The following is a 21559-nucleotide window of genomic DNA, read 5'->3' on the forward strand; positions in this document are numbered from 1 at the left end:
ACGCCTTCTTTATTGTGAGTGTATATGTTATCCAGAAAGGTGTCCAAGAGAGCTTGAGTTGATTCATTGCTAATTGCTTTCTGGTATTTTTCCGTGTCGTTTTTGGCCCCCCTCTCTCCCCCCCACTCTCTCTCCCCCCCCCCTCTCCCCCCCCTCTCTCTCCCCCCCTCTCTCTCCCCCCTCTCTCTCCCCCCTCTCTCCCCCCCCCTCTCCCCCCCCTCTCTCCCCCCCCTCTCCCCCCCCTCTCTCTCCCCCCTCTCTCTCCCCCCTCTCCCCCCTCTCTCTCCCCCCTCTCTCTCCCCCCTCTCTCTCCCCCCTCTCTCTCCCCCCTCTCTCTCCCCCCTCTCTCTCCCCCCTCTCTCTCCCCCCCTCTCTCTCCCCCCCTCTCTCTCCCCCCCTCTCTCTCCCCCCCTCTCTCTCCCCCCCTCTCTCTCCCCCCTCTCTCTCTCCCTCCTCTCCCCCTCTCTCCCCCCCTCTCTCTCTCCCCCCTCTCTCTCTCTCTCCCTCTCTCTCCCCCCCTCTCTCTCCCCCCCCCTCTCTCTCTCCCCTCTCTCTCTCTTCCCCCCCCCCCCTCTCCTCCACCTCTCTCTCTCTCTCTCCCCCCCCCCTCTCTCCCCCCCCAGTGTGTCTTGCACCATTACAGCGGGTTCAGTGTATGTGTGTGTTGCACTATTACAGCCGGTTCCGTGTCTGTGTGTGGTACTATTACAGCAGGTTCAGTGTGAGTGTTACACTATTAGAGCAGGTTCAGTTTGATGCGTGTTGCACTATTACAGCAGGTTCACTGTGTTGCACTATTACAGCAGGTTCTGTGTGTGTGTGTGTGTGTTGCACTATTACAGCAGCTTCAGTGTGCGTGTGTTGCACTATTACAGCAGCTTCAGTGTGCGTGTGTTGCACTATTACAGCAGGTTCATTGTGTGTGTGGGGCACTATTACAGCAGGTTCAGTGTGTGTTGCACTATTGCAGCAGCTTCAATGTGAGTGTGTTGCACTATTACAGCAGCTTTGGTGTGTGTGTTGCACTATTACAGCAGGTTCGGTGTGTGTTGCACTATTACAGCAGGTTCCGTGTGTGTGTGTGTGTTGCACTATTACAGCAGCTTCAATGTGAGCGTGTTGCACTATTACAGCAGCTTCGGTGTGTGTTGCACTATTACAGCAGGTCCTGTGTGTGTTGCACTATTACAGCAGGTTCAGCGTGTATGTGTTGCACTATTACAGCAGGTTCAGTGTGCGTGTTGCACTATTACAGCAGGTTCAGTGTGTGTGTGTGTGTTGCACTATTACAGCAGGTTCAGTGTGTGTGTGTGCTGCACTATTACAGCAGGTTCAGTGTGTGCTGCACTATTACAGCAGGTTCCGTGTGTGTGTTGCACTATTACAGCAGGTTCCGTGTGTGTGTTGCACAATTACAGCAGGTTCAGTCTGTGTGTGTGGCAAACCACTGTTAACCTGTACATGCCTGTGTGGTAAACCACTGTTAACTCTGTACAAGTCCAGGCATGTCTCAGCCCCTGGCTCCACCCCTAAGCCTGGGTATAAAGGTGACTCACCACCCTTCCCTCGGGAGCTCTTAGGATGGATTCACTAGCAGAGGCATGCTCTAGTTCTTAGTCAATAAAAGCCTACTTCATTTAAGTCCATCTCGTAGTCTTTGGTATTGTTGATAGCGCATCAATTTTATTGACTAATTTTCAACATGGAGCAAATCTTGAAGCCGGAACGTTTAGACCTGGATCCTCAAGCAGCAGATGCAGCCAATAACTTTGAACACTGGCTGAGCTGTTTCGAAGCCTTCCTGGAGGCCTCCAGCACTACTGTCACTACAGATGACGCGAAACGGCTTGTCTTGAACTCACGGGTGAGCCACCAAGTCTACTCGATCATCCGAGACGCCACTACTTACGCGGCCGCCATTGCGACGCTAAAGGAACAATACGTGAGGCCTGTTAACGAGGTCTACGCCAGACACCTCCTGGCTACCCGAAAACAGCGCCCCGGGGAATCGGGCGCTGAATATTTACTGGCACTGAGTCCTCGGCCGGGACTGTAATTGCAAAGCGGTGACGGCCAAGGAATGCACGGAAGACCTGATCCGAGACGCCTACGTAGCCGGCATCAGGTCCAACTATACTCGGCAGAGGCTGCTGGAACAGAGGGGGCTCGACCTGCAGAAGACGATGGCCCTCGCTAACTCGTTAGACGTGGCCCTCCAGAACATGGACGCCCTACCCCCCTGACCGGATGGCCACGTGGATGCCACGGGAGCAGCCATCTTGGGACCCGGTAAGGCCACAAGCCGCCAGCAACCCAACTACAGCTGCAATGACCAGAGGCCAGAAATGCTACTTCTGCGGCCAGGCCAAGCACCCCAGACAGCAATGCCCAGCAAAGGACGCGACCTGCTCCAAATGCGGCAAGAAAGGCCACTACGCGAGAGTGTGCAAGGCGAAATCGACCCCCAATTCCAGCAGCGCCACGTGTGAACCGTACAGGCCGCCATTTTGGACCCCACCAACCACGTGTGAGCCGTGCGGGCCGCCATTTTGGACACCATCAGCCGAGGGGGAGCCGCCATCTTGGACACCATCTCGGGACCAGGCCCTCGGCGCGGGCGAATACTACAGCGACCCACCGACCTCGACGATGGCCTCCATCACCCTGGACCAATCTAGGCCCCACCAACTAGCCAGGTCCATGATGAACGTAAAGGTAAATGGCCATGCCACAAATTGCCTTTTCGACTGCGGAAGCACGGAGAGCTTCATCCACCCCGACATGGTGCGACGCTACTCCCTATTGGTTATGCGCACACGCCACCAGGTCTTTATGGCCTCAAAGTCCCATACGGCAGACGTCGGCGGCTACTGTGTAGCGACTCTGACAGTGAACGGCGTGGAGTACAGAGAGTTTAAATTCCTCGTCCTGCCACAGCTCTGCGCTCCCGTACTGCTAGGATTAGACTTCCAGTGCCATCTGGAGAGCGTCACGATGGCATATGGCGGGCCCCTGCCCCCACTTACAGTCTGCAGCCAGCAGAATTTAAACACGGCGCCGTGCAAAGTATGCAGCCTGTCCACCCTGAAGGTCAAACCCCCCCCCCCCGTTGTTCACTAACCTCGCCAAAGGCTGCAAGCCAATTGCTACTAAAAGCAGGCGGTACAGTGCCGGGGATAGGAGCTTTATTAAATCAGAAGTACAAAGACTCCTGAGGGAAGGGATTATCGAGGGCAGCACCAGCCCATGGCGAGCCCAAGTGGTGGTAGTAAAAACCGGCGAAAAACAGCGCCTGGTTATTGATTACAGCCAGACGATCAATCGATACATGCAATTAGACGCATACCCACTTCCCCGCATATCTGACATGGTCAACCAGATAGCACAATACCGGGTATTCTCGACGATTGATCTGAAGTCGGCATACCACCAGCGCCCCATCAGGCCTGAGGACCGCCAGTACACGGCCTTCGAGGCTGACGGTCGCCTCTACCACTTCCTCCGAGTCCCCTTCGGCGTCACCAACGGGGTCTCGGTCTTCCAAAGGGAGATGGACCGGATGGTTGACCAGAACGCGCTGCAGACCACCTTCCCCTATCTAGACAACGTCACCATCTGCGGCCATGACCGGCAGGACCACGACGCCAACCTAGAAAAATTCCTCCGTACGGCCCAACGGCTGAATCTGACATACAACAGCGAAAAATGTATGTTCCGCACCGCGCGCCTCGCTATTCTTGGCTGCGTGGTGGAAAACGGAGTCATCGGCCCCGACCCCGACCGAATGCGCCCCCTCCTGGAACTACCCCCCCCCCCCTCACTGCCTAAAAGCCCTGAAGAGATGCCTAGGGTTCTTCTCTTACTACGCCCAGTGGGTGCCCAACTATGCGGACAAAGCCCGGCCCCTCATCAAGTCAACCTCCTTCCCCCTGACGGCAGAGGCCCGTGCAGCCTTCACCCTCATAAAAGAGGACATTGCGAAGGCCACAATGCACGCAGTGGATGAGTCCATCCCTTTCCAAGTGGAGAGCGATGCATCCAACTTCGCCCTAGCCGCAACCCTTAACCAGGCGGGGAGACCCGTGGCCTTCTTTTCACGGACCCTCCAGGGCCCCGAAATTCGACACTCCTCAGTCGAGAAGGAGGCCCAGGCGATAGTGGAGGCTGTACGACACTGGAGACATTACCTGGCCGGTAAACGTTTCACCCTGACTGACCAACGGTCAGTAGCATTTATGTTTAACAACAGACAAAGGGGGAAAATCAAAAATGATAAGATATTGCGGTGGAGGATCGAGTTATCCACCTACAACTACGATATCTTATACCAGCCCGGGAAATTTAATGAGCCCCCAGACGCCCTATCCCGTGGGACATGTGCCAACGCACAAGTCGATAGGCTACGGACCCTCCACAATGATCTCTGCCACCCGGGGGTCACCAGGTTCTTCCACTTTATTAAAGCTCGCAACCTGCCTTACTCCATCGAGGAGGTCAGGACCATGACCAGGAACTGCCAGGCCTGCGCCGAATGCAAACCGCATTTTTATAGGCCAGACAGGGCACACCTGATTAAAGCCACCCGCCCCTTCGAACGTCTCAGCGTCGATTTCAAGGGGCCCCTTCCCTCCTCTGACCGCAACACGTACTTCCTCAATATTATTGACGAGTACTCCCGTTTCCCCTTCGCCATCCCCTGCCCGGACATGACCAGCGCCACAGTCATCAGGTGCCTCCACGACCTGTTCGCCATATTTGGCTTCCCCAATTACATCCACAGCGACAGGGGCTCGTCGTTCATGAGCGACGAGCTGCGCCAGTACCTGCTCGAGAAGGGCATAGCCACGAGCAGGACTACCAGCTACAACCCCCGGGGTAACGGACAGGTAGAGAGGGAGAACGCAATGGTGTTTAAGACCGCCATGCTCGCCCTAAAATCCAAGGGCCTCCCAATCTCCCGCTGGCAAGATGTCCTCCCCGATGCGCTCCACTCCATACGATCACTGCTCTGTACTGCCACAAACGCCACCCCTCACGAGAAGATGTTCGTCTTCCCCAGGAAATCCACCTCGGGGACATCACTACCACCATGGCTGACGTCTCCGGGACCCGTCCTGCTCAGGAAACACGTGAGGAGCCATAAGACGGACCCCCTGGTTGAAAAGGTTCACCTCCTCCACGCCAACCCACAGTACGCCTACGTGGCGTATCCTGACGGGCGGGAGGACACAGTCTCAATTCGAGACCTCGCACCCTCAGGTACCACCCGAAACACCATCGATCACCATCCACTACCTCCACCCACCACCACTACCCACAACGCACCACCGGGGTGTCTACCACGAACTGACGACATGCCGGTGCCATCCTTACCCCGAGAGGACGACACGCCAGTGCTCTGTCCCACGCGAGAAGCGGCCGCGGGCAAAGAACCGCCGCAACCGGCACCACGAAGATCATTACGGCAGACAAGACCCCCGGAGAGACTTTCGTATACGAACTTTTGAAACACTTCACCCCGCCGGACTCTTTTTAAACGAGGGGTGAATGTGGTAAACCACTGTTAACCTGTATATGCCTGTGTGGTAAACCACTGTTAACCCTGTACAAGTCCAGGCATGTCTCAGCCCCTGGCTCCACCCCTAAGCCTGGGTATAAAGGTGACTCACCACCCTTCCCCCGAGAGCTCTTAGGATGGATTCACTAGCAGAGGCATGCTCTAGTTCTTAGTCAATAAAAGCCTACTTCATGTAAGTCCATCTCGTAGTCTTTGGTATTGTTACAGCAGGTTCCGTGTGTGTGTTGCACTATTACAGCAGGTTCAGTCTGTGTGTGTTGCACAATTACAGCAGGTTCAGTCTGTGTGTGTTGCACTATTACAGCAGGTTCACTGTGTTGCACTATTACAGCAGGTTCCGTGTGTGTGTTGCACAATTACAGCAGGTTCCGTGTGTGTGTTGCACTATTACAGCAGGCTCCGTGTGTGTGTGTTGCACTATTACAGCAGGTTCTGTGTGTGTGTTGCACAATTACAGCAGGTTCAGTCTGTGTGTGTTGCACAATTACAGCAGGTTCAGTCTGTGTGTGTGTTGCACTATTACAGCAGGTTCACTGTGTTGCACTATTACAGCAGGTTCCGTGTGTGTGTTGCACAATTACAGCAGGTTCCGTGTGTGTGTGTTGCACTATTACAGCAGGCTCCGTGTGTGTGTGTTGCACTATTACAGCAGGTTCTGTGTGTGTGTTGCACAATTACAGCAGGTTCAGTCTGTGTGTGTGTTGCACTATTACAGCAGGTTCAGTCTGTGTGTGTGTTGCACTATTACAGCAGGTTCACTGTGTTGCACTATTACAGCAGGTTCAGTGTGTGTGTGCTGCACTATTACAGCAGGTTCAGTGTGTGTGTTGCACAATTACAGCAGGTTCCGTGTGTGTGTTGCAGTATTACAGCAGGTTCAGTGTGTGTGTTGCACAATTACAGCAGGTTCAGTCTGTGTGTGTGTTGCACTATTACAGCAGGTTCACTGTGTTGCACTATTACAGCAGGTTCAGTGTGTGTGTGTTGCACTATTACAGCAGGTTCTGTGTGCGCGTTGCACTATTACAGCAGGTTCCGTGTGTGTGTTGCACTATTACAGCAGGTTCCGTGTGTGTGTTGCACTATTACAGCAGGCTCCGTGTGTGTGTTGCACTATTACAGCAGGTTCAGTGTGTGTGTTGCACAATTACAGCAGGTTCAGTCTGTGTGTGTGTTGCACTATTACAGCAGGTTCAGTGTGTGTGTGTTACATAGAATTAGAAACATAGAAGATAGGAGCAGGAGTTGGCCATTCGGCCCCTCGAGCCTGCTCCGTCATTCAATGCGATCATGGCTGATCATCCATATTCAGTACCCTGTCCCTGCTTTCTCCCCCTATCCCTTGATCCCTTTAGCCTTAAGAAATATATCCAACTCCTTCTTGAATATATTTAATGAATTGGCCTCTACTGCCTTCTGTGGTAGAGAATTCCACAGGTTCACCACTCTCTGGGTGAAGAAATTCCTCCTTATCTCTGTCCTAAATGGCTTACCCCTTATCCTTAGACTGACCCCTGGTTCTGGACTCCCCAACCATCGGGAACATCCTTCCTGCATCTAGTCTGTCTAGTCCTGTTAGAATTTTATAAGTTTCAATGAGATCCCCTCTCATTCTTCTGAACTCCAGCGAGTATAAGCCCAATTGACCCAATCTCTCCTCATATGTCATTCCTGCCATCCCAGGTATCAGTCTGGTGAATCTTCGCTGCACTCCCTCCATGGCAAGAACATCTTTCCTCAGATAAGGCGACCAAAACTGCACACAATACTCAAGATGTAGTCTCACCAAGGCCCTGTACAACTGCAGCAAGACATCCTTGTTCCTGTACTCGAACCCTCTTGCTACGAAGGCCAACATACCATTTGCCTTCTTAACCGCCTGCTGCACCTGCATGCTTACCTTCAGCGACTGGTGCACAAGGACACCCAGGTCTCGTCGCACTTCCCCTTCTCCCAATCTATTGCCATTCAGATAATAATCTGCCTTCCTGTTTTTGCCACCAAAGTGGATAACCTCGCATTTATCCACGTTATATTGCATCTGCCATGCTTCTGCCCAATCACCCAACCTGTCCAAATCATCCTGGAGTTTCTCGGCATCCTCCTCACAGCACACACGCCCACCCAGCTTTGTGTCATCTGCAAACTTGGAGATATTACATCTAGTTCCCTTGTCTAGATCATTAATAGAATAGCTGGGGTCCAAGGACCGATCCCTGCGGTACCCCACTAGTCACTGCCTGCCACTCGGAAAAAGACCCGTTTATTCCAACTCTTTGCTTTCTGTCTGCCAACCAGTTCTCTATCCAAGTCAATACCTTGCCCCCAATCCCATGTGCCTTAACTTTACACGCTAATCTCTCATGCGGGACCTTATCGAAAGCCTTTTGAAAGTCCAAATACACCACATCCACTGGTTCTCCCTTATCTATTTTACCAGTTACACTAATACAGCAGGCTCAGTGTGTGTGTGTTGCACTATTACAGCAGGTTCCGTGTGTGTGTGTTGCACGATTACAGCAGGTTCAGTGTGTCGGTGTTGCACTATTACAGCAGCTTCAGTATGTGTGTGTTGCACTATTACAGCAGGTTCAGTGCGAGTGTGTTGCACTATTACAGCAGGTTCCGTGTGTGTGTGTTGCACTATTACAGCAGGTTCAGTGTGTGAGTGTGTTGCACTATTACAGCAGGTTCAGTGTGAGTGTGTGTGTTGCACTATTACAGCAGCTTCAGTATGTGTGTGTTGCACTATTACAGCGGGTTCAGTGTGTGTGTGTTGCACTATTACAGCAAGTTCAGTGTGTGTGTTGCACTATTACAGCGGATTCAGTGGGTGTGTTGCACTCTTACAGCAGGTTCAGTGTGTGTGTGTTGCACTATTACAACAGGTTCAGTGTGTTGCACTATTACAGCAGGTTCAGTGTGTGTGTTGCACTATTACAGCAGGTTCTGTGTGTGTGTGTTGCACTATTACAACAGGTTCAGTGTGTTGCACTATGACAGCAGGTTCACTGTGTTGCACTATTACAGCAGGTTCAGTGTGTGTGCGCGTTGCACTATTACAGCAGGTTCAGTGTGTGTGTGTGTTGCACTATTACAGCAGGTTCAGTGTGTGTGTGCGTTGCACTATTACAGCAGGTTCAGTGTGTGCGCGTTGCACTATTACAGCAGGTTCAGTGTGTGCGCGTTGCACTATTACAGCAGGTTCAGTGTGTGTGTTGCACTATTACAGCAGGTTCAGTGTGTGCGTGCGTTGCACTATTACAGCAGGTTCAGTGTGTGTGTGCGTTGCACTATTACAGCAGGTTCAGTGTGTGTTGCACTATTACAGCAGGTTCAGTGTGTGTGTTGCACTATTACAGCAGGTTCAGTGTGTGTGTGTGTTGCACTATTACAGCAGGGTGCGTGTGTTGCACTATTACAGCAGGTTCAGTGTGTGTGTGTGTTGCACTATTACAGCAGGGTGCGTGTGTTGCACTATTACAGCAGGTTCAGTGTGTGTGTGTGTTGCACTATTACAGCAGGGTGCGTGTGTTGCACTATTACAGCAGGTTCAGTGTGTGTGTGTGTTGCACTATTACAGCAGGGTGCGTGTGTTGCACTATTACAGCAGGTTCAGTGTGTGTGCGCGTTGCACTATTACAGCAGGTTCAGTGTGTGTGTTGCACTATTACAGCAGGTTCAGTGTGTGTGCGTTGCACTATTACAGCAGGTTCAATGTGTGTGTGTGTTGCACTATTACAGCAGGTTCAGTGTGTGTGTTGCACTATTACAGCAGGTTCAGTGTGTGTGTGTGTTGCACTATTACAGCAGGGTGCGTGTGTTGCACTATTACAGCAGGTTCAGTGTGTGTGTGTGTTGCACTATTACAGCCGTCCTGTCTGATTCCTGCTCTGCCTGGCTCGGTTCCACATGGGCCACTGACCCAATCAGTCAGACATTTTACTTTTAGGATAGGAGATAGAAGCTGAATTATAAAAGACCAATTCATAATTTATACTACACTTTCTCTTCTCCTTTGTCTACATTCTGTCCCGAGAGGGAGCTTTACTCTGTATCTAACCCGTGCTGTACCTGCCCTGGGAGTGTTTGATGGGACAGTGTAGAGGGAGCTTTACTCTGTATCTAACCCCGTGCTGTACCTGCCCCGGGAGTGTTTGATGGGACAGTGTAGAGGGAGCTTTACTCTGTATCTAACCCGTGCTGTACCTGCCCTGGGAGTGTTTGATGGGACAGTGTAGAGGGAGCTTTACTCTGTATCTAACCCGTGCTGTACCTGCCCTGGGAGTGTTTGATGGGACAGTGTAGAGGGAGCTTTACTCTGTATCTAACCCGTGCTGTACCTGCCCTGGGAGTGTTTGATGGGACAGTGTAGAGGGAGCCTTACTCTGTATCTAACCCATGCTGTACCTGCCCTGGGAGTGTTTGATGGGACAGTGTAGAGGGAGCTTTACTCTGTATCTAACCCGTGCTGTACCTGCCCTGGGAGTGTTTGATGGGACAGTGTAGAGGGAGCTTTACTCTGTATCTAACCCCGTGCTGTACCTGCCCCGGGAGTGTTTGATGGGACAGTGTAGAGGGAGCTTTACTCTGTATCTAACCCGTGCTGTACCTGCCCTGGGAGTGTTTGATGGGACAGTGTAGAGGGAGCTTTACTCTGTATCTAACCCGTGCTGTACCTGCCCTGGGAGTGTTTGATGGGACAGTGTAGAGTGAGCTTTACTCTGTATCTAACCCGTGCTGTACCTGCCCTGGGAGTGTTTGATGGGACAGTGTAGAGGGAGCTTTACTCTGTATCTAACCCGTGCTGTACCTGCCCTGGGAGTGTTTGATGGGACAGTGTAGAGGGAGGTTTACTCTGTATCTAACCCGTGCTGTACCTGCCCTGGGAGTGTTTGATGGGACAGTGTAGATGGAGCTTTACTCTGTATCTAACCCGTGCTGTACCTGCTCTGGGAGTGTTTTGATGGGACAGTGCAGAGGGAGCTTTACTCTGTATCTAACCCGTGCTGTACCTGCCCTGGGAGTGTTTGATGGGGACAGTGTAGAGGGAGCTTTACTCTGTATCTAACCCGTGCTGTACCTGCCCTGGGAGTGTTTGATGGGACAGTGTAGAGGGAGCTTTACTCTGTATCTAACCCATGCTGTACCTGCCCTGGGAGTGTTTGATGGGGACAGTGTAGAGGAAGCTTTACTCTGTATCTAACCCGTGCTGTACCTGCCCTGGGAGTGTTTGATGTGACAGTGTAGAGGGAGCTTTACTCTGTATCTAACCCGTGCTGTACCTGCCCTGGGAGTGTTTGATGGGACAGTGTAGAGGGAGCTTTACTCTGCATCTAACCCCGTGCTGTACCTGCCCTGGGAGTGTTTGATGGGGCAGTGTAGAGGGAGCTTTACTCTGTATCTAACCCGTGCTGTACCTGCCCTGGGAGTGTTTGATGGGGCAGTGTAGAGGGAGCTTTACTCTGTATCTAACCCGTGCTGTACCTGCCCTGGGAGTGTTTGATGGGACAGTGTAGAGGGAGCTTTACTCTGCATCTAACCCCGTGCTGTACCTGCCCTGGGAGTGTTTGGTGGGGACAGTGTAGAGGGAGCTTTACTCTGTATCTAACCCGTGCTGTACCTGCCCTGGGAGTGTTTGATGGGACAGTGTCGAGGGAGCTTTACTCTGTATCTAACCCGTGCTGTACCTGCCCTGGGAGTGTTTGATGGGACAGTGTAGAGGGAGCTTTACTCTGTATCTAACCCGTGCTGTACCTGCCCTGGGAGTGTTTGATGGGACGGGGTGTATTGATATGCCCTTCACCTTGATGAGTCTATAAATAATCCTGAGGGTGCTCTGTGCTGATTCTGTTGAGTGATCCCTATAATCACGTATCTCTTTGTTTCTCTGTGCCCTCTGTTTATTATATTATCGTTGTGCGATATTTCCTCTTCCTGGTCTTTCAGACAGATCAATAAAGAATGTTACTGGCTGTTTGAAAAAAAATCGGATTGGATTTCAGCGAGGAAAGGGAACTGAACGCTGGGCTGAAAGACAATGCATTACTGCAGTGGTGTGTCGGGGCTGCGAGGTGAAAGCTGCAGCATTCACCGCTTCTAATATTAGCACCAGCGCAGCGCCTGGTCCCCGTCACCCACACTCCCCGAGCAGGCGGGCTCGCGAGGCTGTCCCCGAGTGCCCGGGACCTGGGGGGGCGAGGGCAGGGGACCCTCGCCGTGAAGGTTGACTCCAGTCTGGGGGGGCGTGTGTACCTCACCCCGTTTCCCTGTGTTTTATCCCGCGTCTTTAACGTGATAAAACGTGCCAGGGCGCATCGCCGGAGGGATTATCAGATTGCGAGCCGCGTAAGGAGATACTGGGGCAGACGTTGGCTTCTCCGCTCTCTCTAACCCCAAATCTTCCTTCTTCCTCAAAGGTGCTGTTGGCCGGGCTGATTGGAGTCACTTCCTGGAAACGACCACTCACCCTCGTGGTAGGTGAACTCTTCCCCCCTCCCCGCCCCCCGCGCTCTCTCCCCCTCCCCGCCCCCCGCGCTCTCTCCCCCCTCCCCCCGCGCTCTCCCCCCTCCCCGCCCCCCGCGCTCTCTCCCCCCGCCCCCCGCGCTCTCTCCCCCCCTCCCCGCCCCCCGCGCTCTCTCCCCCTCCCCGCCCCCCGCGCTCTCTCCCCCCTCCCCGCCCCCCGCGCGCTCTCCCCCCTCCCCGCCCCCCGCGCGCTCTCCCCCCTCCCCGCCCCCCGCGCGCTCTCCCCCCTCCCCCCGCGCTCTCTCCCCCTCCCCGCCCCCCGCGCGCTCTCCCCCCTCCCCGCCCCCCGCGCACTCTCCCCCCTCCCCGCCCCCCGCGCTCTCTCCCCCCTCCCCGCCCCCCGCGCACTCTCCCCCCTCCCCGCCCCCCGCGCTCTCTCCCCCCTCCCCCCGCGCTCTCTCCCCCCTCCCCGCCCCCGCGCGCTCTCCCCCCTCCCCGCCCCCCGCGCTCTCTCCCCCCTCCCCGCCCCCCGCGCTCTCTCCCCCCTCCCCGCCCCCCGCGCTCTCTCCCCCCTCCCCCCGCGCTCTCTCCCCCCTCCCCGCCCCCCGCGCTCTCTTCCCCCCTCCCCGCCCCCCGCGCGCTCTCCCCGCCCCCCGCGCTCTCTCCCCCCTCCCCGCCCCCCGCGCTCTCTCCCCGCCCCCCGCGCGCTCTCCCCCCTCCCCGCCCCCCGCGCGCTCTCCCCCCTCCCCATCCCCCGCGCGCCCTCCCCGCCCCCGCGCGCTCTCCCCCCTCCCCGGCCCCCCGCGCTCTCCTCCCCCCTCCCCGGCCCCCCGCGCTCTCTCCCCCCTCCCCGGCCCCCTGCGCTCTCTCTTTCCCCAGCCCCCCCGCTCGCGCTCCCCCCCCCCCCCCCGCTCGCTCTCCTCCCCCAGCTTTCCCCCCGCTCTCCATGCTCCCTCCCACTGACTGCTCCCCGTACCCCGGTGTCCGGGCTCCCCGTACCCCGGTGTCCGGGCTCCCTTGAGTATTGTATGCAGTTTTGGTCACCTTACCTGAGGAAGGACGTTCTTGCCATGGAGGGAGTGCAGCGAAGATTCACCAGACTGATACCTGGGATGGCAGGACTGACGTACGAGGAGAGATTGGGTCGATTGGGCTTGTACTCGCTGGAGTTTAGAAGAATGAGAGGGGATCTCATCGAAACTTATAAAATTCTGTCAGGCCTGGACAGACTAGATGCAGGAAGGATGTTTCTGATGGCCGGGGAGTCCAGAACCAGGGGTCACAGTCTAAGGATAAGGGGTAAGCCATTTAGGACTGAAATGAGGAGGAATTTCTTCACCCAGAGAGTGGTGAACCTGTGGAATTCTCTGCCACAGAGGGCGGTGGAGGCCAGTTCATTAAGTATATTCAAGAAAGAGTTGGATATATTTCTTAAGGCTAAAGGGATCAAGGGGTATGGGGAGAAGGCAGGGAATTTGGATGAACAGCCATGATCTCATTGAATGGCAGAGCAGGCTCGAAGGGCTGAATGGCCTACTCCTGCTCCTATCTTCTATGTTTCTCCGCGTACCCCGGTATCCAGGCTCCCCGTACCCCGGTATCCAGGCTCCCCGTACCCCGGTATCCAGGCTCCCTGTACCCGGTGTCCGGGGCTGGGGCCGTCTCTCAGGCCGGGCTGCTCCATGAGAGCTGGTACTGTACAATCTTACACTCACTGGTTAATTATCTCCGTGCCTGAGAGCCTGTGTGTGTTTGTGGATAAAAATAGCTTCAAGGTCAGTGCCAGGCCCAGGGTGCTCTGCGGCAGGTTTGAGTTTAGTTTGTCGGGTGGAGACGGGCTGGAAACACTCAGATGGCCGGCCAGCATGATGGATTTTATAATCATTTTCATTCCTCCCACTCCTGTCCCGCAGACTCTGACTGTCACTGGAGGACAGACACGGCCCTGCTCCGATGCTTCACTCGTGTGCCCCCTCTTAATGTGAAGCCCAGACAGTGGGCTATTCGACCTTGGGAGACTGCGTGCTCTTGGTCTTTGGGGCTCAGATTTTCACAATAAGAAAAGTAGCTTTGAGAGGGCGGGGGGGAGGAGGGGAGAGAGGCTGGGAGGAGGGAGGGTGGGGGGAGAGAGGAGGAGAATATTTTCTATGCAGCGAGTTGTTGTCATCTGGAACGCGCTGCCTGAAAGGGCGGTGGAAGCAGATTCAATAGTGACTTTCAAAAGGGAATTGGAGAAATACTGCAAGGGGACGATTCACAGGGCTGTGGGGAGAGAGCAGGGGGGAGTGGGACTGATTGGCGAGCTCGTTCAGAGAGTGGGCACAGGCACGATGGGCCGAATGGCCTCCTCCTGTGCTGTCCCTCGAGGAGGGGAATCTGTCGCCCTGACCCGGTCTGTGCCTACACGTGACTCCAGTCCCGGGCTGCAAGGCTGATTCAGGCCTGGTGAGTAGCTGAGGGAGGCACTCGGTGTGGGGACACGTGTTTGGGGGTCTGGTCCTGAGTGTGTTTCGTGGAGCGGTCGGATGATATTCCTCTCTCTCTCTCTCTCTCATTCTCTCCCCACAGGTGACCTTTTTCACTCTGCTCTCGGTCGTCTGTGTGATGCTGAGTCTCGCCGGCTCCATCCTGTCCTGCCAGAACGCCCAGACGGTGAAGTCACTGGAGGCCTGTCAGATGGTGCGTCTGCTCCGGGACGGGGGGGGGGCGGGGGTGGGGGACACGCTGAAGATGGGCTGCTGAATTTTTAGTGTTTTTAGTGTTTAAAGTGGGGGAAAAAAAGGTTCATTTCAAGTTTAAAAAGGTTTTAAAGTTAAATTTAGTTCTAGTTAAGTTAGTTTAGTTTGTTTAGTTAAGTTTAAGTTTAGTTTAGTCTAGATTAAGTAAGGAAGGAAAAGACCACCAAAGAGACCACCAAAGGAAAAAAAAACAGAGGAAATTAGAAAAAAAAAGCCAAAGGAAAAAAAAGAAATAAGGGGAAAAAAAAATATACAAACCAAAGAACAGCGGCCGCACGGGGCCACAGCAGCAGCAGAAGCGAGGTGACTCGGCCGCATCGGGAACCGAGGCGCAAAGGCCGCATGGAGACGCAGCGGCAGCCGGAGCGAGGAGACTCGGGGAGGCCGCTTCGGGAAACGAGGCGAATCGGGGAGGCCGCACGGAGACGCAGCGGCAGCCGGAACGAGGTGACTCGGGGAGCCCGAGCGGCGAACGAGACACAGCCCGATCGGCGGCCGCAGTCCAGCACCCGAGCGACGACCGCAGTCCAGCACCCGAGCGACGGCCGCAGTCCAGCACCCGAGCGACGACCGCAGTCCAGCACCCGAACGGCGAACGAGGCACAGCCCGAGCGGCGGCTGGGCTAGAAAGCCCGGGAAAGGCCCGAGGAGCCAGGCCCAGAGACCTCTGAGGAGAAGGGGAGCAACCAGAAGGCTTCCAGAAGCAAACCAAGACTGTGAGTACAGGGCCCAGGGAGGGAGACTGAAGCCAGGGAAAGGCCCGAGGAGCCAGGCCGAGACAGAGGCACAGAGACCTCTGAGGGGGAGGGGAACAGCCCGAAGGCACCGGGAAACAGCGGCTCACAGACCCAGACCTGAGAAGGGTGAACCCAGAAGCCGAGGCCCAGGGACCACGGGGTCGGAGAGGGGGGACCGGGAAAGTTCGCGAACAGGGAGAGGGAAACACCAAACCCGGGGCCCCAGAAAAGCTTATTCTAAGATCAACAATACTTTACCAAAAATGAGCGAATCAGAAGATCCACAACAGCCCCGCTTCCAGATTCCCCCAACACCGCAAAAAAAGCTATAAAAGCGATCAAGCATGAGCAGATGAGAGAAAAACCAGAAACACTTTTTGCTGACTGTTACAACAATGGGACAAAAAGTAACCTCATTTTCTACTCAGATCAGCCAGTGGCTTGGATCACAGCAATAAAATCACACTATACCAATGTTAAGCTAGAAAATACCGCAAATGGGTCCATAATGAAAATTAACACACCAGGAGACAGTTCAACTACGACGGTCAACGCGTACAATACCGGAACAATATTAGTGCAAGGCAACCTCGACAAATTTGCAACGGCCTTCAGGACACTGAAAAAATTAACTAAGGGGGGAAGGAACAGCCCCAGAGTGGCCCGCACTCCCCCCAACATTGACAACTTACCAGGAGAAAATCTGCCTGGTCAGGAGGTGAACGAGCCCACACAGTTCAAACCACACTAACCCCGGGGAACCACAGCCACACGATACAACTGACAAACCCCAGCATAACTACCAGGGAGGAAGCCACACATAGTCCCCCTACCATTCCCAGCTCACCAAGAGAAGAGCAGCATAGCCAGGAAGTGAGTGAGCCCTCCAGGGCCGACCAGCCTAGCCAGGAAGTGAGTGAGCCTTCCAGGGCCGACCAGACACATACCCCGGGATCACACAGCCAGATACAACCAAAAGATAAATTTAATCAATTAGAGATAGAGATGGTTAAACTTAGAGAGGACTTCCTCAAAATGAATGACGATCAAAATCAGGAGAGGGAGAGACACAAGAGAGAGCTGAAGCTACTTGAGAACCAGGTGAATCTACTTAGGAATCAGGTGAAAGAGCTGCAGGAAAAAGAAGAGAGCCATAGAGGAGAGATAACACCATTAGACCAGCAACCAGAGGCTAGAGATAAGACAAGACAGAGCCGGACGGAACGGCTGCACTCCCACACGGAACAAAAGCAACAGACACACAATACAAGGGGTGCCACACAGACCGACCAGCATACTGATTCGCAATCTTCCCCCACCACCGGGGAACCACAAGCGGGCCGCTCACAAGAGGTACGCACACACCAGACACCCCAGCCCAGCACACACACTATGAGTCCAAGCGAAAGCCACCAGACAGTAAACACAAACAAGGCTGACGTCGTAATACTCATAGACTCAAATGGGAAATTTCTATGGGAGAAAAAGCTATTCCCTAGAAGTAAAGTAGAAAAGATCTGGTGCCCAACAACAAACAGAGCCATGGGATGGCTGACCAAAGCCAGATTAGGCTCCCCCCAACACATAATAATACACACGGGCACAAATGACCTAAAGACCCAACAGAAAGAAGTAGCAACATCGCTCAGAGCAATGATTAGGAAAGCAAGCAGTACATTTCCAAACACTAGAATCACTGTTTCCACAATATTGCCGAGAACAGACTTCAACAACAACACAATTCATGAGATAAATGCCAGCAGAGCAAGAGACTGCGAATCAAACCACAACGTACACCTGGCCCAACACCCCACCCTCGATGAGGAATGTCTTTACGACCACGTCCACATCCAAAGGCAAAGAATATCGATCTTTGCTAAAGCCCTGAAGGACGTCGCTTTTAACCGGGTCCATACCCAGACTCCAAGAGGACCCCCCCCCCGACCACCAGAGATCAGCGGGGTACATATCAGGAACACTACAAGGACCACCAACACACCAACCGAGACCAGAGAGGATCCCCATGCAAAACAACAATATCAGACCTGCACCACTCCTGTCCCACAGGGGAATAGGACTGCTCCCAGCCAGACAGAGGGAGAGATGCACAGGACGTACGCAATACCTCAGACAGAAACAATCCATTAAGAGACAATAAGCAGACGTGCAGCAGCATCTACTTCCGCCTTATGGATCAAGGACTAATTAATAGAAAGAACTGTAACCAAATTGTATTAACTTTTGTAGACAACTGATGTGATCTTTTTTTTCCCACACTTAGACACGACAAACACGTACCACTCTTTAACCTATCATAGTAAAAGATCAAACTTAACATGAAATCCTTATATATTTCGACCTGGAATATCCAAGGTCTACGCTCTTCACTGCGAGAAGTGAAAAGTAGGACCCCAGAGTTCATAGATGAAACTAAAGACCTAGATATTATCATTTTACAGGAAACTTGGTATAAAGGAAAAGGACACACTGGCTGTCCCCAAGGGTACACTGAGCTGGTGGTCCCCTCCAATAAATTACCAAGTGTAACCCAAGGCAGAGACTCCGGAGGCATACTGATCTGGTTTAAAACAGAACTTAAGAATTACATCAAATTTATAAAAAAGGGCGAAAACCATATGTGGCTCAAACTTGAGAGGGAGATTATCTCAAACACCCAAGATGTTTACATTTGCGCACTTTATATCCCTCCAATCGATTCCCCGTACTTTAAAGAGGACACCTTCTCCAACATGGAGGGGGAAATTATCCAATACCAGGCCCAGGGGAACGTGTTGATCTGTGGGGACCTCAATTCAAGAACGGGCGAAGAACCAGACTTCACCAATAATCAGGGAAACAATTACGTTTTCGGGAATAACCACTTTGACATCCCTTCCCTTCCATACAGGCATAACTGCGACAAGCAGTCAAATACCAACGGAAAACAGCTACTACAGCTCTGTCGAAACCTGGGTCTGTACATTGTCAATGGTAGGTTCATAGGAGACCTCCTAGGAAGATCGACCTATTGCTCACCTCTTGGCTGCAGCACAGTAGACTATATGATTACAGACTTAGACCCATCCTCTTTCAGAGCATTCACAGTCAAACCACAAACAACACTGTCAGATCACAGTCAAATTACTATGTTCCTCAAAAAGACAGAAACAAACAACATAGAAACACAACCCAGTAAACTGTACAACACCAAAAAATCGTACAGATGGGCCAAAAACGACACGGAAAAATACCAGAAAACAATTAGCAATGCATCAACTCAAGCTCTCTTAGACACCTTTCTGGATAACATATACACTCACAATAAAGAAAGCGTAAACCGGGCAGTTAGTAAACTAAACAATATTTTTGATAATTTGGCAACAAATGCAAACTTGAAAGCTCGCAAGAACAAACCCAAAACAAAAAACTATGAAAAATGGTTTGACCAAGATTGCCATAACATGAGGAAAAAACTTAGAAAAATATCAAACCAAAAACACAGACATCCAGAAAACGAGGAACTACGCCTTACTTATTGTCAGACACTAACACAATACAGAAACACACTCAGAACCAAAAAAGAGCAATATATTAAGAATACACTCAGCTCCATGGAGGAATCCATTGATTCCAATTGTTTCTGGGAAAACTTGAAAACACTACACAAAAAACAACACGACGATTTGGCCATTCAAAATGGGGACACATGGGTAAACCACTTTGAAAAATTATACCAGAAAAACACACTAAGACCAGAGCAACACCAAATATGCAAAAAACTGGAAAAGCTAGAAATGGCCATAAAAGATAACCAAAACCCGCTAGATGCCATAATAACAGAAAAAGAACTTCTTGAAAAACTCAAGGACCTGCGACCAGGAAAAGCCTGCGGGACAGACGGCATACTAAACGAGATGATTAAATACACAGACAACAAAATGAAACTGGCTATCCTAAAACTCTTCAACTTGGTTCTGAGTGTCGGTTATTTCCCTGATATCTGGAACAAAGGACTCATAACGCCCATAGACAAAAGTGGGGACAAAATCGACCCAAACAACTATCGAGGCATCTGTGTAAACAGTAACCTGGGGAAGGTATTCTGTAGCATCATAAACAAAAGACTTATAAACTTCCTTGAGGAGCACAATGTCTTGAGTAAAAGCCAAATTAGATTCCTGCCAAACTATAGAACATCCGATCATATCTTCACCCTACAGACCCTAATTGACAAACACGTTCACCATAACAAAAGCAAAATCTACGCATGCTTTGTAGATTTCCAGAAGGCTTTTGACTCCATCTGGCATGACGGTTTATTCCTGAAACTTATCGAAAGCGGGGTAGGAGGGAAAACATATGATGTAATTAAATCAATGTATACAAACAACAAATGTGCAGTTAAAATTGGAGACAAACAAACAAAATACTTCCCACAGGGGCGGGGGGTGACGCAGGGCTCGCCAATCTCACCGACACTCTTTTTAATATTTACATAAATGGATTGGCAAAACTACTTGAACAATCTACAGCACCCGGCCTCACCCTATATGAATCCAAGGTTAAATTCCCCCTCTATGCAGACGACCTGGTTCTGCTGTCACCAACTAAAGAGGGGCTACAGCAGAACCTGGACCTGCTGGAGTCGTACTGCCAGACTTGGGCCCTGACAATAAATCCCCAAAAAACCAAAGTCCTTGTGTTCCAGCAAAGATCCAAACATCAGGGACCCAAAATAAATTTCACAGTAGGAACAACCAAAATTGAACAAACCACTAACTACACATACTTGGGCTTAAAAATCAGTTCTACGGGAAACTTCAAACTGGCTGTGAATGAACTGAAAGAGAAAGCAAGAAGGGCTTTCTATGCCATCAAAAAATCAATCCAAATAGAAATCCCAATTAGCATTTGGCTCAAAATTTTCAAATCAGTAATTGAACCAATTGCACTCTGTGGCAGTGAGGTATGGGGACCGCTAACTCAACAAGAATTTGCAAAATGGGACAAACACCCAATTGAGATCCTACATGCAGAATTCTGTAAAAGTATCCTCCGGACTCAAAGGAAAACAGTAAACAATGCATGCAGGGCGGAACTAGGCCAATATCCATTAATAATCACTATCCAAAAAAGAGCCACCAAATTTTGGAATCACCTACAAATGAGCAATCCCCAATGCTATCACTACGACGCCCTGAAATGCCAAGAGCTGACCATAAAGAAGAATACCCTCAGTCAACTAGTCCTGGGACTCAGTGAAGTAACTACTAACAATACTAACAATAACCAGCCCCAGGACAGTGACAGGGTAACACAAAGAATTCGACCCAACACAATCGTCGCTAAGCAAAAGGAAAAATATCTGACATATTGGGCAGAAACAACAAAAACCCAAAGCAAACTCAATTGCTACTTGGCCCTAAACAGACAATACAACATAGCTGATTACCTGACCATGGTAAAGGATAACAAACTGAGCAGAACCTTGACAAGGTACAGACTTAGCGAACATAGCCTAGCGATCGAAAAAGGCAGACACAGGCAGACCAGGCTGCCAAGAGAGGACAGGATATGCTCTCACTGCAGTCAGGGAGTGGTGGAGACAGAGATGCACTTCCTCACAGCTTGTGGAAAATATCAGGGCATCAGGGAGAATTTCTACCAAAAATTCTCACAAATATGCCCTGATTTCAGAAATCTGAATGACAACCAAAAACTCCCATTCCTACTGGGAGAGGAGAGAAGCTGTATAACACTGGCGGCACACTATGTTACAGCTTGCCATGAACAGAGGGACAACCAGTAAACTAAGAAAAGAATATATATAAACAATGCGAATGTATATTTATACACTCAGGGATATACCTGTTTATACACTGTATGAATAGAACTGCGTTTATGTGCTAAACCATAAATGTATTTTGATGCTTTGGCAACATAAGATGTAACTTATCATGCCAATAAAGCGATTTGAATTGTGAATTGTGTGGGGGAATGGGGGGGGCGGCGGGGAGGGGGAGGGTGGTGGACAGGACGCG

General features: G+C 51.9%; 1 protein-coding gene across 1 annotated transcript in view; it reads right to left on the reverse strand.

Annotated features, from left to right (window-relative positions):
* Positions 1-21559, reverse strand: part of LOC147086392 (uncharacterized) — a 57368-nt gene that overhangs the window by 34760 nt on the left and 1049 nt on the right. The window lies entirely within an intron of this gene.

This window comes from Somniosus microcephalus, unplaced genomic scaffold, assembly GCF_052327205.1.
Source record: "Somniosus microcephalus isolate GS21.2 unplaced genomic scaffold, FLI_Smic_1.0 unresolved_chr7, whole genome shotgun sequence".
Classification (NCBI taxonomy): domain Eukaryota; kingdom Metazoa; phylum Chordata; class Chondrichthyes; order Squaliformes; family Somniosidae; genus Somniosus; species Somniosus microcephalus.